Source organism: Nelumbo nucifera, chromosome 1, assembly GCF_055504915.1.
Source record: "Nelumbo nucifera cultivar China Antique chromosome 1, China Antique-T2T, whole genome shotgun sequence".
Lineage (NCBI taxonomy): Eukaryota > Viridiplantae > Streptophyta > Magnoliopsida > Proteales > Nelumbonaceae > Nelumbo > Nelumbo nucifera.
Genome location: NC_142649.1, coordinates 185,648,936 through 185,667,084, shown reverse-complemented (window position 1 = coordinate 185,667,084; position 18,149 = coordinate 185,648,936). Strand labels below are relative to the sequence as shown.

Genomic DNA, 18,149 nt, shown 5'->3' with positions numbered 1-18,149 from the left:
CCAAATGCCCTTTGTAAAGTACATGGAATTAGGTGCTGCTCCACTTGCAATAAGGGACCACCAGAAAGTCTCCATAAGCAACTGGCACAGGGATAAAAAAGACATGACCACAAGAATTTGGTAAATGCAATTCAAAAGTCTCCAAATTCCCTTCATAAATACATGGAATAAGGTGCCTTCACACTTGTGATAAGGGACCTCCGAAACATCTCCATAAGCAACCAACACAGGGACAGAAAAGACATCACCACAACAATGTTGACTTCCCAGCACAGGTATTTCCCATAAGACACTAGTTCACCTTTACAAATTTTTAGAGAAGAGGGACTTCACCCAAAAAAAGAAAAAAAAAAACTGTATTGTGGCTTCCCAACGAATCCTCCTAAGAAGTTTCACAGTGCAGCAACAGTTATGTGATGCACCGTAGCATTGTCGCTTACATCACAGGCCCTCACACCTACTTACTAGTCCCAGATCCAACGAAATCAGGATTGCCTTTCCAAAGGGGAAAACATCCCTCCTTCCCCAAGGAGACCTCTATAAATAGGGGACCTCCAAAGATTCCTACACACATCCATTGCATCAACATGTGTGAACTCTGCCTCTCTGAAAGCCTTAGCCTCCCTCACCCTCCTACACACATCCATTGCATCAACAGGTGGACATCCCAGGTGCCACACACCTCCCACCACCACCCTAATTATTCAAAACCACAATTTAAGGCATTTGGTCAAGCACCCTTCCACTACCAACATCCAAAAAGTTTGAATCAAGTAGAGAGAAAAGAGCTTCAATGTATTGTCTTGGTGACCTGAAACTGCATTGCTTTTGTGGGGTCACATAGACAGCCAGGTGAGCTTAAAACCTTCCTTGGATGTTCTAAACATCCAGTATCCAAAAGAAATAAATGGCTGTCTAATTTCTTACAAGATCATTCATTTCTGAATTCTACCAAACAGTTGTTGATACTTTAAGAAGGCCTGAATAATCAACTACCAAAGAGTTGGAACTTATTTTAGGGCATCTCTTCCAAATGTACCCAGTAGTATGTACTTTTTAATAGAAAATCAAAGCTGAATTTAGTTCATCAATAATTTTTTTTTATCAATAACAAATAACTTTCATCAAATTAGAAAAAATAGGTACAAAGAGGGGGAGATAAGCTGTCTTAACTCCCCCAACGGAGGCTAGAGCCCCCAAAAGAAAACAAGAAACAGAATTAAAAATGAGCCCAAAACAGAGATTCCCTAGTCACCCCTTGCTTGGCTAACCCATCAGCAAACAAGTTAGCAGATCTCTTGACCCAACTGTATTTTATTTCCTTAACCATCCTACTACCACCTCCGAATCACCTTCAACTACAAGCCTCCTTATATTCCTTTCTTTTGCCCTTTGGATTCCTTCTAAGTTCATCAATAACTATTTTGCACAATAAAAATATTTATCAAAGCAAAATATGGTTATAAAAATAGGACCTTGTCATGTTTTCTACTGATATGGTTGTAATTGATTAACTAAGATTGGAAGTGGAAATCTCAACTAGAAAAACATGTTATTTAGAGCTCTACCAAAACCCATGGTCTCATGTAAGAGAGGGTAGATGCTATTTAGAACTCCATTTAAACCCAGAATCCATTTGGAGAGAGAGACATTACTTAGAATTCAAATCAATGATCCTGTCCCACATAAATGCAATTGAGATGAGCACCAGTCATTTTTCACCATTTTAACCCCATATTAGAGTTTTTTTATTACTCCCATAGGTGTTTTGCAGAATGTAACAGAATGGCAAAATAGGATTGATATAGCCAACCCCATACAATTGGGACAAGGCTTAGTTGATGATTATAATGAGGAGGAGGTGTTTTACACTGCAAGACACAAGAAAAACTGAAGTTTCTGAAACAAAACATTTTCCGCCTCATTTTATCTCAAACCAAATACAATCTAAGTAGCTAACAATTTCTTTTTTTTTTTTGATGAATAAGCAGATTTTATTAAAAAAGAGATAAAAGATACAACTGATTAGGGAGAGGCACAAGCTGCAACCTCTCCCAACAGACTAAAAAGAATGAAAAATTACAACTGTGCCCAATACAAATGTTCCCTATTTGCCCCTTGCTTGGCTAAGCTGTCAGCCATAGGCCATAGCATTAGCTGATCTCCCCACCCATTGTATATTTACACATATTCCTCGTCAGCCATTTGAATTTTTTCAGTTCATTTTTGTAACACCAGACTACATTCTCCAGGTTCTGCAACCACCCCACCACCACCTTAGAGTCACCCTCTATTAGTAGCTGTTTTTTTATTGGAAACCTTCTATTAGTAGCTGTTGTACTCCTAACTATACCAAATTGTACCCCTTGGAGAGCAGCTAGTAATTCTGCCCTAGAGGAGTCCCCCTCACCTAGAGGACCGGAGTATAAGAGAACCACATTACCACTTTCATTCCTTATAACCCCTCCCATTCCAGAGGGGCCTGGGTTACCTTGACTGCTACCATCAAAATTTAATTTCATAAAACCTTCAGGAGGGGGTGCCCAAGTCATGTACATCTTGTTCTTTCTTGAGGAGCTACTTGCCACTGCTGCTCACTGCCTCCAATGATCATTAAAGGAGAACTTGTGAAATAAATCCACAGATTTCAGCCACAAAATGGCCCTGGGCCAGATGGTCTGTCTAACTTATTTTTTATCAAATGTTGGGACCTTATAAAGCTGATCTGTTGAAGGTTTTCCAGGACTTCCATAGGAATGCATCCTTGCAAAGAAGCCTTAACACCGCCTTTATTTCACTGATCCCAAAATTGGAAGGGACTACAAATCTTAGGGATTTTAGACCCATCAGCCTTTTGAATAGTTTCTATAAAATTCTTGCAAAAGTGCTGGCTGCAAGGATGAAACAGGTGTTAAGTAGTGTAATCTCAAAAAACCAGTTTGCTTTTGTCCCGGGGAAACAAATGCTTGACTCTGTCCTTATAGAAAATGAGCTAATCGATTCAAGATTAAGGGAGGATTCTCTGGGCCTTGTGGTTAAGCTGGATATAAAAAAAGCGTATGACCATGTGAACTGGAGGTGTCTGGATCATGTGCTAGAGAAAATGAACTTTGGTCAGAAATGGAGGAATTGGATCGAAGTGTGTGTTTCCTCTCCCAAATTCTCAGTGCTGATTAATGGTCAATCTGCGGGGTTTTTTGAAAGTTCGAGGGGTCTTAGGCAGGGGGACCCTCTATCCCCTTTGCTCTTCATTTGCATATCAGAACTCCTGTCTCAATTCTCCCTTAAGGCAGCAGCAGCTAATGGTCTGTGGGAAGGTTTTGTTATAGCCCCAGAAGCGGAAAAAGTCAATTTATTGCAGTTTGCCGATGATACTCCCTGTTTCCTTGATGCCTCATCTGATCAGTTGGAGTTATTACTTGGAATTCTTTGCTGGTTTGAAGTAGTCTCAGACCTTAAAGTAAATCTTCATAAAAGCAAAATCATTCCAGTGGGCCCTGTTCCAAATCTGGAAACCTATGCAAGGTTGATGGCTTGCCAGGTGGAATTCTTTCCAGTGAAATACTTTGGCCTTCCCCTAGGAGTTAAGTGTTCTTCTTCTGCTATCTGGGATCCAGTCATTGATAGAGTAAGAAAAAAACTGGCCTCCTGGAAGGCTAAGTATTTGTCTATAGAAGGGAGAGTGATCCTTACCAAAAGTGCACTGGCCAACCTCCCTACCTACTTCATGTCCCTGTTTCCCATTCCAACTAAAATAGTGAAGAAGCTTGAGAAATTGCAGCGAAATTTTCTCTGGAGAGGATGGGAAGAAGAGAAGAAAATGCATCTTGTGAATTGGGACCAAGTTTGTTTGCCCAAAGCAGAAGGGGGTTTGGGCCTAAGAAGGTTGAAGGTGGTAAATTCGGCTCTGTTGAGTAAATGATGTTGGAGGTTTGCTTCAGAAAGATTCTCTTGGTGGAGATCCGTAATTGCCTCAAAATATGGGGTGGATTGGGGAAATTGGAAGTCTCAGGATCCATTCCCAAACTGGGGTTGCTCGGTTTGGAAAGGAATTCTTAAATGTCTTCCTGTGATATATGAAGATGTGAGATTAAAGGTGGGAAATGTTGGTAGGCTGAAATTTTGGAAAGATCCCTGGTGTTTGGACAGATCTTTAGCAGAGGCTTTTCCCCTTCTTTACCAATGTGCAGTTAACCAGGAAATATCAGTGGCGGAGTCTTATGTTTTGTCTAACAATACAGTGGCATGGATTCCTCAGTTTAGAAGAGATCTGTTCAATTGGGAAATAGATGGGGTGCTGCAGCTATTGCAGATATTACAGGAGCAGTCTATAGATATTAATAGTGAAGATGAATGGAGATGGACCTTGTTAAAGCGTGCCGAATAGGGGTAGTTTAGTCTTCTTATGCTTGTTAAGTAGCTTGCTTATGTGGCAGTGTTATTAGAGTCACTCTGCCCCACACTTAAGTAAGGGCATTTTTGTCTTTGTAAAGATCATTAGAATCTAATGAAGATTAAGGGGGTCGACTGTAGAGGTAATCCAACAGATTTCGACAGACCCTTATTTTCTTTCTTCTCTTCTTCTTCCTCTTCTCCTTCCTTCTCTTCCTGGTTCGGACTACTGTAGCAGCATTCGAAACATGGTATCAGAGCCATGCTCCTGACCTACTTCAGTTGGTAAAGCACCTCAGCAGTGTTCGTGACTCTCCTCCTTCGTTTCTAGTCAGTCTATGGAGAAAACTGGTTCACCCTAGGTCTGAAACATCACAGGTCGTCTCTCTCTGCTGCGCATAACCTTCTTCATCAAGAAAAGTGACTTCAGAAGTGAATGGTTGGTTGATATTCTCAAAGGAAGGTCGGTTATCTCTTCTTCTTGTGTTACTGATATTTCTGGGTAGAAACCCTACAAGAAGCTACTACTATCGATCAGAACCTAGAGAACTAGGTTCATTGTTGCCCTAGAAAGGGTTGTGTGTGCAGTAGCCGAATGGTGTAGGGGCTGCTGTGAGTGGCCGAGTGGTGTAAGGTGTAATGCTGTGACCTAGCCGAGTTTTTTTTTGTGGTGTGTAGTGGCCTCTTAAAACTGTTAAACTAGTCTGAACTGGGTGTAACAGGTTCAACCATGTTGTGGTGCTTATGTTGCACAATCCCTATTGAGTGGATGTAAGAGGGCTTACATGTGATTAGTGAGTATTAAATTGATGCCTATGTGGTCAGTGGTGTTGTGAAATCAGCAGTAGTGTGAATAAGAACAAGGCGTGTGTACCCACTGTTGTGTTTAGGAGTGGCTATAGGTGCTGGAATATCAATTTTTTGGATAACAACAGTCAGCTTGTTGCTGATAATTCAGGTTAGAGGCAACTGTGAAAGAGTTCAATGGCAGCAATAGGAGATGGGTATAATGATCGAAAACCTAGTGTGGTGGTTTCCTCTGACTACCTAGGTGTACAAATGACCTCAATTAAACTGAATGAGGATAACTATGTTCCATGGGCTAAACCCGTGGAAGTTTTTCTCGAGGCAAAGAGGAAAGTGAAGCACATAAAAGATGAGAAACCATCGGCTGACTCCCCAAGGTTTGATGATTGGGAACAAGAAGATGCTCAAATCATGACTTGGCTATGGAACCCAAAATCAATGCCAACTTCATGTTCCTTGATACAGCTAAGGATATATGGGAACATGCTAAGAAGTTGTATTCCGAACAAGATAATACAACAAGAGTATATCAACTTTATCAGGAGTACTTTGATTTGCAACAAGGAAACAAAACGCTAGAAGAGTACTATGCCTGCATGAAGAATATAAGGAATGAACTCAATGTCTATCATCCCCTCACTCCAGATATTAAAGTTCAGCAACAGCAAAGGGAACAACTAGATGTTACAAGATTCTTGGTGGGGCTGAAATCAGAGTATGAACTAGTTAGAGCCCAAATATTAGGGAGCTCCACCCTTCCTAAACTTGAGGAAGTATTCTCACGGCCCCGCAGAATTTCTTTGGGACAGACAGTGAATCCCACATAGTCTGATAGATCAGCACTTGTGACAGCTAGAGGAGGTGGACACAGTACAAGAGGGGGAGGACATGCCTCCCGAGGTGGCTGTAGCAGTTCCATGATTGGTCGGGGTGGTCGTGACTCAGGGGGAGGCCGTGGCAGAGGGAAGAATAACTCTACAAGGAAGTGTACTCATTGTGGTAGGGAAGGGCACACAGTGAATTTCTGTTATGACCTACATGGCCCTCCCTTCAAATGGGCTAATCATGTTGTAGCAGGTGAGGTTGACATCAGTGACAGTAAACAGGCAGACCGTACTCCTCTCCCATCTACATCTACCTCTGGGAGGGAGATGGTGAGTGTACCGCGTGATGAGTATGAACGGTTCCTTCAAACTACTTCACAACATACCACTGCCACACTTGCCCATTCAGGTATTGCTTGCATGTCATCTAAAACCTCTCCCTGGATTATCGACTCTGGAGCCTCAGATCATATGACCAGGACTCCAAGTGTGTTTCTCTTCTCTTTCTGAAACCTCCACATCACAAACTGTTACACTTGCCAATGGGTCCTCATCTCCCATCTATGGTGTTGGTAATGTTGACATGGCTTCTGTGCCCTTATCATATGTTTTATATGTACCTAAGTTTCCATTCAATCTTATGTCTGTTAGTAAAATAACCAAAGCTCTTAATTGTTCTATTACCTTCTTTCCTTCCACTTGTGTTTTCCAGGATCTCAAGACGGGGAAGAAGATTGGTGGGGGGCATGAAGCTAGTGGATTGTATTACCTTGACAGTGGTGGATCTTCAATTGCTCTTCAGACTTCACTTACTCCTCTACAATGGCATTGCCGACTGGGACATCCATCTCTCAAGGCTCTCAAGATGTTGGTTCCGTCATTGAGTCAGTTGTCAGTTTTGCAATGTGAGTCATGTCAGTTTGGTAAAAGTTGAAAAACAGCCCACTTGATGTATGGAACTGTTTGAGATTAGATACAAACCAGAAAATGAACAAACAAGAGAGGAAGAGAAGAGAGAGCTGGCGGCAACGAGTGTTAGAGAGTAAGAGGTTCGAACATAACCCCTCTCTAACACTCTAAACATCTTATTAATAAGTTAATCTTTGACAAATTACAGAGAGGCCCTTGAGTGAGCAGGAAAATACAAAAAACAGAATATTACAGAGTATGGGCCCAGAATAAGGCCCACAACAGAGAGAAACATAACATAACATAAAATGACAGTCTATGGGCCATTCGGCCCATCTTCTCTACACTCCCCCTCAAGCTGAGCATAGATGTTAATCATGCCCAGCTTGCCAGTGTCATGTTGAAGCCTTGCCTTGGAAATGCCCTTGGTGAGAAAATCTGCCAATTGTCCTTCAGAAGTAATGAATGGAAGACACACTTCACCGGAGGAGACTCTTTCACGAATAAAGTGTCTATCAACCTCAATATGTTTGGTTCTATCATGTTGTACCGGGTTGTGGGCAATGTTGATGGCAACCTGATTATCACAGTACAACATCATGGGTTTGTCATGATCTACCCCAAGTTCTTCCATTAAGGACCTTAGCCACAACAATTCCGAGACTCCATGTGCCATGGCTCTATATTCTGCTTCTGCGGAGGATCGAGCCACAACTGTTTGTTTCTTACTCCTCCAAGAGACAACATTACCAACCACCAGACTGCAATACCCTGAAGTAGATCTTCTATCATCAATATTTCCAGCCCAATCAACATCAGTATAGGCTTCAAGTTTCAAATGACCATGTTTGGCAAATAGAATTCCTTTTCTGGAGAGCCTTTCAGATAGCACAAGATCCGTTCTGCTGCTGCCATATGGGTATCTCTAGGAGCATGCATGAACTGGCTAATGCAACTAACAGCATACGCAATATCTGGCCTACTCATGCACAGGTACAAAAGCTTCCCAAGAAGTCTCTGAAAGACCCCTTTGTCTTCCAACAAAGTTCCATCTGAAGTTGAAAGTTTGTGACTCATATCAATAGGAGTTGCAGCTGGTCTTGCACCCAATTTTCCAGTTTCAGACAACAAATCAAGGACATATTTCCTCTGGGAAATAAGAATCCCATCCCTGGATCTGGCAACTTCTATGCCAAGGAAATATCTCAACTCTCCCAGATCCTTAATCTCAAATTCTGTACGGAGGAAAGACTTAAGGCCCAGAATGCCTGAGGCATCATCACCAGTCACTATAATGTCATCAACATACACAATGAGATACACTGCTAGAGACCCACTTTTCTTCACAAAAAGAGTATGATCTGACTGTGTCTGAACATAGCCGAATTTAACAAGTGCAGCTCTAAATCTCTCAAACCAGGCTCTAGGAGATTGTTTGAGGCCATAAAGAGATTTCTTCAGTTTACATACCTTTCCTTTCATATCTTTCCCATACATTCCTGGAGGAAGACACATGTAGACCTCCTCATATAAGTCACCATTCAGAAATGCATTCTTTACATCTAACTGATAGAGAGGCCAATCAAAGTGAGCTGCCAGAGATAAAAGAACCCTCACAGATGTCATCTTAGCAACAGGGGCAAAAGTCTCCAGATAGTCAATCCCATATGTCTGTGTGTAGCCCTTTGCAACAAGTCTGGCCTTGTACCTCTCAATAGTCCCATCTGCCCTATATTTGATGGTAAAAACCCACTTGCATCCAACTAGATCCTTCCCTTCAGGCAAATCCACCACCTCCCAAGTACCATTTTCATGTAGAGCATCCATTTCAGCCTGCATGGCATCTCTCCATTCTGGAATCCCAAGAGCTTCTGATACAGACCTAGGAATGGGGTTAGAAGCAACTGAAGAGAGGTAGGCACAATATGAAGGGGAAAGTAGGTCGTAAGAAAGGTGTTTGGAAATGCAGTGTGCAGTACACTTCCGCTTTCCTTTCCTAACAGCAATGGGGACATCAAGATTTGGGAAGGAGGATTCCAAGGGAGCTAAAGCAATACCTGTTATCTCATCTGTGATTGGGAGGGTATGAGCCTCATCTGTTGTAAGGGAAACCACTTGCTCATTCTTGGATCTCTGCCTTTGATACACTTTGGGATTATGGGTAGGACGAGGAGGTAAAGAAATAGGAGCACTAGGACAAGAAGAATGAAGTGGCTGATCCTCCTTTGATTCATTTTGTGAGGATACAGATTTGTCAAGAGACTGAACTGGGACAGGAAGGGGAAGAGCAAAAACTTGTGACAGACTCTCCCCCTGTTGACAATGTCCTTCCTGAGAGGAACCATAAAAAGGAGAAAGTTCATCAAAGGTAACATCCATAGAGACATGTCTGGTGCCAGTCTTTGGATCAAAACAACAATAACCCTTTTGTGTGGGGGAGTAACCAAGGAAGATGCATTTGTGGGCTTTTGGTTCAAACTTGTGTCTTTGCACACTTGGAATGTGAACATAACAGGTACAACCAAACACACGAAGAGGAATTGGGAAGAGATCCTTATCTGGATGAAGAAGACTGAAGGGGGATTTAAACCCTAAAACCCTGGATGGCATACGGTTTATGAGATAGGTAGCAGTAAGTATAGCATCACCCCAAAATCTTGTGGGAACATGTGAAGCAAATAAAAGGCTCCTTGCAACTTCAACAATATGTCTATTTTTCCTCTCAGCAACTCCATTTTGTTCAGGGGTTCTAACACAGGAGCTTTGGTGAATAACCCCCATGTCAGAGAGATACAAGGATAAGCTCTTCTCAAAATACTCTTGGGATTACCTGAGGTAGATGCATGGTTAGCAGAAGCCCTTATACCTGAGTGAGCAAATGCAGTGGTGGCTGGACTTCCAGAAGGGTTGGATGATGAAGTTACACCTTCAAGCTGGCTGATCATCCTTCCAAACTTCTCATATTCAGCTTTCATGGATGCCAATTGTGCACTTGCAGACTCAAACTCTGTATCTGTACTTGTGGCAGTATGTGCACTTCCTGTCTTTCTACTGTCATTCTTCTTCTGGAATCGGATAGGAACAAGACTGGGATGCAATTTCAAACACTTGTCCTTAGTGTGTTTCGGCTTCTTGCAATATTCACACACCACCTCCTTCTTTCTTGTGCCACTGGGAGCTCCTGTAACCCCTTTGGGTTTGATTCCCATATTTGCAAAATGATCATTGATACTGACCCCTTGAACCTGCACTTTCCTCCTACTTTCTTCACTGCTGACCAAAGCATATGTTTGAGACAATGAAACATCTTCCTTGGACAAGATGTTTTGCTTTGTAATGTCATATTCAGAATTGAGCCCTGTCAAGAACTCAAAGACCCTATTCCTTTCAACCAATTTCCTATATGTTTCAGCATCCTTAGAGGTATCCCATGTCACGGCCTCTATCAAATCAATCTCTTGCCATATAGATTTTAGGGCTGAGAAGTATGCTGCAAGTGACTTCTCCCCCTGTCTTAGAATCTTCACATCACTTCTCAGTTTGTAAGCTCTGGCAACATTCAACTTCTGGGAGTAAGTTTCTGCAACACTATCCCAGATTTCTTTAGCCGAGTTCATCCACAAGTAATGTTGGCTAATCTGTGGCTGCATTGAGTTCACAAGCCACCCAATCACTGTGTAATTCTCCTGCAACCATTTCTCATAAGAGGGATCCTCCTCTGGGGGAGCTTTCTTGTTCCCAGAGATAAACCCCCACTTTCCTCTACTGCAAATATGAATTTTTACGGATTGTGACCAGGCCAAATAATTGGTTCCATCCAATTTAACTGTAGTTACAACCAACAAGGAATCAGTTGTAGTTCCCAAATTATGTCCATATTCAACAGTGCTCTTGTTCTCAATTTCTGAGAAGTCCATTATGTAACAGCTTCAATTAGGGTTTCGGCAGGCCTTTAAAAGTGATCTGATTTCAAAGAACTCAGATTGAGTTGAAACAGTAGCAAACACAACAACTCACAAACTCAGTTCAGAACTGACAGCCGTGAGAACCAAGTTCGGTGGCAGCACTTTCAAAGAGGAGAAACCCTGATTCAGCCTTCAAGGAACAATCAGTAGGCCTCCAAACAATATGTATTCTTGGTTCCCAACAATAATTTCCCAAGGAGAACAAAGAAAACAGTCCACAGTACCTATGAGGACTTTTTACAAACACTATGTATGCAACAGTCAACACTTCACTGTTAACAAGCAGAAATCACTTCAAGAACACTTTGTCTAAGTCCAAGAAGCAGTTGAACTAAGTAGAGGCTTGTACCACTTAATTTAGATCAGTTTTTTTAGCAGTTTGGAAACCCAATAACAGCCGAACCACACTTCCAGAATAACCCAGATAACAAAAGAATAACTCAGCAAAGAACTGAGAAAAGACTTACAGCAAGAGAGTCTCTAGTTTCAACTATAAACCAGGCCGAACACTTGTTCTCTGAGATAATTTCGAAAGTCCTTTTCTCTGATTTCAAATCAGGCCAAACAACTTGCTCTCTGATTCTTCTTGGTCACCGAACCCTTCTCCAAGTGTATAGAAACTTGGGCACCCTCCAATGACCTCCAAGAACCAGGCGGATGACTGTAAACTTTCAGCCCTAGAACCTCCTCATGTAGTTGGCTAAACTAGAACCACATGAGGGACACGCCAAGCAATGACCCGCTCTGATACCAAGTTGAAAAACAGCCCACTTGATGTATGGAACTGTTTGAGATTAGATGCAAACCAGAAAATGAACAAACAAGGGAGGAAGAGAAGAGAGAGCTGGCGGCAATGAGTGTTAGAGAGTAAGAGGTTCGAACATAACCCCTCTCTAACACTCTAAACATCTTATTAATAAGTTAATCTTTGACAAATTATAGAGAGGCCCTTGAGTGAGCAGGAAAATACAAAAAACAGAATATTACAGAGTATGGGCCCAGAATAAGGCCCACAACAGAGAGAAACATAACATAACATAAAATGACAGTCTATGGGCCATTCGGCCCATCTTCTCTACAGTAAACATCGTCGTGTGTCCTTCAGTCCAAGAGTTGAGAGTCGTATGTTGAGTCATTTTTCTTTGGTTCATTCAGATGTTTGGGGTCCAATCAAAATAGAGTCTTATAATGGGTACAAGTATTTTGTCTCCTTTATTAATGATTGTTCAAGAATGACATGGATTTATTTAATGAAAGAAAGAAGTGAATTATTTTCCATTTTTCAAAAATTCCATGCTGAAATACGCACACAATTTGGTGTTCCAATCAAAGTTCTCCGTTCAGATAATGGTCGTGAATACTTTCTTACTTCATTTCAACAGTATTTAGAGCAGCATGGCATTATTCATCAGACCTCATGTGCATTCACCCCTCAACAAAATGGGGTAGCTGAACGGAAGAATCGTCAGCTTCTTGAAACTGGTCGGTCTATGCTTCATCACATGAATGTTCCTAAACGGTTTTGGAGTGATGTTGTACTCACTGCATGTTTTCTCATTAATCGGATGCCCTCTTTTATTCTTCATGGTCGGTCCCCCTTCTCTATCTTGTTTCCCAGTTTACCTCCATTTCCATTAACTCCTCGTGTCTTTGGCTGTGTGTGCTTTGTCCACAATCTGAGTCCTGGAATAGACAAGCTAGATGCACACACAATTAAATGTGTCTTCCTTGGTTACTCTCGGACTCAAAAAGGGTACAAGTGTTATAATCCCATTACCCGAAAGTGCTATGTCTGCCCTGATGTCACCTTTTTTGAGTCTATATCCTTCTTCTCAAGTCCTGATGCATCCTTGTCTTCACCCTCACTTCCTCTTCCTCTTCCTGTCAGTGATCCAGTTCCAGATGTTGTTGTGGAAGTTGACTCATCACCTCATCCAATGCAGGTCACCACCGAACGACCACCGATCCGACAAGTGTATACACGTCGAACGACACCGGCCCCTCCTCCAGCTTCTACCTCATATGCGAATCCTCTCATGGCTCCTATTGCTGAACCTGCAGACCTTGACCTACCCATTGCCTTACGGAAAGGTAAACGCAATTCTACCCTCCATCCCATTTCCAATTTTGTTTCATTATCTCATCTTTCTACCTCACATCGCCAGTTTGTTTCACTTTTGTCCTCTATTTCCATACCTAACAATGTTCAAGAAGCTCTTAGTTCACCTGGACGGCAGCAGGCAATGGAGGAGGAACTCTCTGCTCTTCAACATACTCAAAAGTGGAAACTTACTACTCTCCCACCTGGTAAGTATGTTGTGGGTTGTAAATGGGTGTATACTGTGAAATACTTGCCAGATGGTAGTGTGGAGCGTCTGAAGGCCAGACTTGTTGCTAAAGGTTACTCACAATTGTATGGAGTGGATTACATGGAGACATTCTCCCCGATGGCTAAGATTGGTTCTGTTCGTGTACTAATCTCCCTGGTAGTTATGTATGATTGGCCTATCTTTCAGCTTGACATAAAGAATGCCTTCCTCCATGGTGATCTGGTGGAGGAGGTATATATGGAGCAACCACCTGGGTTTGTTGCTCAGGGGGAGGATGGTAAGGTGTGCAAACTGAAGAAGGCAATTTATGGGTTGAAGCAATCTCCACGTGCTTGGTTTGGGAAGTTCAGCGAAGTGGTGAAGAGTTTTGGAATGAAGCAATGCCAGGTTGATCACTCAGTGTTCAACTATGACTCAGAAGCTGGGAAGATTTTATTAGTGGTCTATGTGGATGATATTGTCATTACTGGTAGTGATAAATTGGGGATTGGCAAACTAAAGGTATTTCTGCAAAATCATTTTCAAACAAAAGACCTTGGAACATTAAAGTATTTATTGGGAATAGAAGTTGTCAGGTCAAAACAAGGTGCAAATCTGTGCCAGAGAAAATATGTTCTTGATCTATTGGAAGAAACAGGACTGTTAGGTGCAAAACCGGCTGAGACCCCGATGGAACCAAATGTTAAGTTGAGTAGTGATACAGGAGAAGTATTTGAAGATCCTGGAAGGTATAGACGACTAGTGGGAAAGCTGAACTATCTGACTATCACGAGACCCGACATCTCCTTTGCAGTCAATGTGGTGAGCCAATTCATGCAGAACCCTCGTATACCTCACTGGGATGCAGTCCTTAGAATTGTGAGGTATCTGAAAGGAGCTCCAAGCTGTGGGCTATTGTATAGATCAGGAGGAAAACTTGAAGTAGTTGGGTATACAGGTGCAGACTGGGCAGGCTCAGTGAATGACAGAAGATCTACTATAGGCTATTGCACATTTCTTGGAGGAAATCTTGTGACATGGAAGAGTAAAAAGCAGGCGGTTGTGGCCAGAAGTAGTGCTGAAGCCAAGTATAGGGCCATGGCGCACACTACCTGTGAATTAGTGTGGTTGAGGAATCTCCTACAAGAAATTGGATTTCACATGGATAAACCTATGAGATTGTACTGTGACAACCAAGCTGCACTCCATATCTCATCCAACCCTGTCTTTCATGAGAGAACAAAGCACATAGAGGTTGATTGCCACTTTGTGAGGGAGAAAGTCCTTGCTAGAGAGATAAATACAGAACATGTGGGCTCTAATGACCGGTGGGCAGATTTGTTTACAAAAGCTCTAAGCTCAGGGAAAGTGAACTATCTATGTAACAAGCTGGGATTATATGACATATATTCTCCAGTTTGAGGGGGAGTGTTAAAGTGTGCCGAATAGGGGTAGTTTAGTCTTCTTATGCTTGTTAAGTAGCTTGCTTATGTGGCAGTGTTATTAGAGTCACTCTGCCCCACACTAAGTAAGGGCATTTTTGTCTTTGTAAAGATCATTAGAATCTAATGAAGATTAAGGGGGTCGACTGTAGGGGTAATCCAACAGATTTTGACAGACCCTTATTTTCTTTCTTCTTCTTCTCTTCTTCTTCCTCTTCTCCTTCCTTCTCTTCCTGGTTCGGACTACTGTAGCAGCATTCAAAACAGACCTGAAGTAGGGATGGCTGCTTCTCAGTCAAATCCCTTACTTCTAAGCTTAGTAGAACAGGGGTTACTGATTTTCCCTGCCAGCAAGTATGGAATTCTACTTCTCCCTCAAAGGCTAACTTCCTTGTGTGGACAATGGTTCTGAACAAATGCCTCTCAAGAATCAATCTGGATAGAAGGGGTCTTCATCTCCCTTCTCTGTTGTGCGGTTTGTGTGGTCTATTGCCTGAATCCACAGACCATCTGTGTATCCATTGCCCTATATCTTCTAGAGTTTGGTGTAATTTTATAGGGGCTGTTGGTCGTTGTTGGGTCATGCCAAATTCAGTTAAAGATCTGCTGCTTTGCTGGGATATTCAAGGTCTGAAGAAAAAAGGAAAATTAATATGGAGAACCATTCCTGCGGCAGTGATTTGGGTAATTTGGTCAGAAAGGAACAGAAAAGTTTTTAGCAACAATTCAAAGAGCACTGAGGAGATTGTGCAGCAGGCGGTTAGCAAACTGATTTCTTGGGTGTCTGTAGCCCCTGAATTTAAAAACTTGAATATTCTGAGTTGCTTAGATCTAAACCCATTTGGGTTCTGTAATCTGTTCTGTGTTCAGAGTAGCCATTTGCGGTTAGCTCTCCTGTTGTAACGAGTCTTTTCTGAATTAATAAAATTCCTACTTTACTTTTCAAAAAAAAAAGGCCCTACGTAATAATATAATATGCAGTCCTTTAATTCTTGTATGCTTCTTTCCTGGAAAAATTTTGGCCTTCCTTTCTTCCCACACTGTCCATAGCAAAGCTGCTCTTGCACACTTCCACATTAATTTCCCTCTCTGCTGGCACCAAGCAGACAGATTAAAAAGCAAGCTTACAGCTGCTGGCCTATTCCATCTACACACAAAGATCAAGCAGAGCCAATCCCACAAAAGTGCAGTAACCTTACAGGATATTAGTAAATGGTAACAGTCCTCACCATGAGCCTTGCAAAGAGTACACCATTGAGGTGAAATACAAAGATAAGGTCTTCTCTTTTGTAAATTATCGAGGCTGTTTATCTTCCCATAATACACTCCCCAACAGAAAGCTGAGACCTTAGGGGGGATAGGCCTCCACCATACCTCCTTATAGGGGAAAACTTGTTGTACTTCAGAGTGACAAAGGGCCTTGAGAAAGGAAGCACAGGAGAACTGACCCAAGGGCAAGGGTGTCCAAATTCTTTTGTCTGACTCAGAGGGGTCCAAACAAACATTTTCAAGAGGCTCAAAATGCTAGTTAGGCTCTCAATTATCAAAAAAAAATGCTAGTTAGGCTCTCAATCTCTTCATCCCTTAGACCTCCACAGAAACCAAAACCCCAAAATGGAGTCAAGGGAGATTCCAAGGAGGAGAAGAATTTTGACACAGGCTTATACTGAGATAAATTGAACAATGACTGAAAGAGGTCCTTCGAAGGAGCCTCTCCAATCCATATATCTTCCCAAAAAAGAACTGAATTACCAAAGCAAGCATTGTACCTGATCAAATTGTGAAATTGGGGACGAATACTGTGAATTGCCTTCCATGGTTGTTCACCTTGATACCCCATCATTCCATCCATTCTCTGAAAGTCCATGAATACTTCCTACCACCTCATGCCATAATCTCTCTCTTTCTAAGGGCCACCTCCACAGCCACTTCTCCAAAAGTGTTGTGCTCTTTTGCCTAACGTTCCCTATTCCCAAACCTCCCTCCTCTTTACTTTTAAACACCACCTCCCACTTTGCCAAGTGATCCTTCCTGCATTCCCCCGGTTCCCATAAAAAATTCCTCATTAGCTTCTCTAGTTTATTAGCTTCCCTAGCAGGGATCCTGAAGACAGACAAAATATATTGGGAGATTAGCAAGGGTGGCTCTAATCTAAGTAATTCTACCTCCCAAAGAGAAATAATTCTCCTTCCATGAGGCCAATCTTTTTTCGAGCTTTTCTACAATCAGGCACCAAAAGTAACTCTCCCTAGGGTTTGCCCCTAAAGAAAGTCCCAAGTGAGTCAAAGGCGAATTAGAGATGGAGCATTCTAGGCAACCTGCAATAGCTTCAATCTCTCTATTTTCCAAATTCACCCCTGCTATACTCTATACTACTCTTTTCAAGATTGACTCTTAGATTGGAAAGCCTTTCAAATCTTTTCACCAACAGCTTCAAATTCCTCACCTTCTCAATATCTCCCCCTTCACAAAATATTAGGATATTGTCTGCAAATTGAAGATGAGTAACTGAACACTCCATCCCTATCTATTGTCCACCCAATTATGAGGTTCTCCCTATCAGCCTTCGATATCATTCAAACAATTTCTTTTTGTTGCATAACATGTACATAAAAGGAAGAAAACAATTTTTATTATGAACGGAGTGGTCAACTATAAAATTTCCACATGCATGCACAAACCATATTTCTGAAGATGCTTGAGACCCAAAGAAAATAAGTTCGGCACTCCTGGAGAAAAGCCATAACAAGGGCTCAGAATGCAAATGTTTGTTGTTCTCTCTTCTCATTGTTGCTCTGGTATAACAAGCAAAACCATCCTCACTGCTCAGAAATAATCTGGATCCTTCAAGTGTTGCCCAAAGCCAACAGATCCAGCAGTAACAGGAACATGCTCTAAAGGAAAAAAGTAAACAAACAAGACCAACTTCTGTATATCCTTGTGCAACAACCGGGATGTTGCAGAAGATTGGTCCTGCCACCCTAAAAGAACTCATCAAATATGATGTAGAATGAAAAAAAAAGTGAAATGACTTCTTCCAGGTAAAGAACTTAAGTTGCAACACCTTAGAAGAATCTACATTTTATGTCATGACACCTGATAAATGAACAAGGACTGACTGGATAAGTGGGAGAAATACAGAAGGAAAGAAAGATGTAAACCATTATGCACAGTCCAGGCTCCAGAGGAAAGCATAAAAAAAAAACATGCAAGAATGTCTCCTCTTTTTTTTTTTTTTGAAAGATACCATGCAAGAATGGTATTAAATGAAAAAGATTGAATATTACATCCTATCCACAAGAAACCACTTCTAGGGATGAAGAAGAATAACTCTTCACTAATGATGCATTTGGATCGATGGAATTAGTCAGCGGAAATGGAATTCAGTAACCCCCTGGATTGCAACTTCAGTGGACCCAGATTGAATTGAGCCAGATGCTATGTAAATTCTACAAGTCATGTACCTGACTTACACCCCTACCCCCCTCCCCCAACCAAAAA

At 41.8% G+C, this 18,149-nt stretch overlaps 1 protein-coding gene across 1 annotated transcript in view; it reads right to left on the bottom strand.

Annotated features, from left to right (window-relative positions):
• Window positions 1-18,149, bottom strand: part of LOC104596077 (uncharacterized) — a 37,799-nt gene that overhangs the window by 2,472 nt on the left and 17,178 nt on the right. The window lies entirely within an intron of this gene.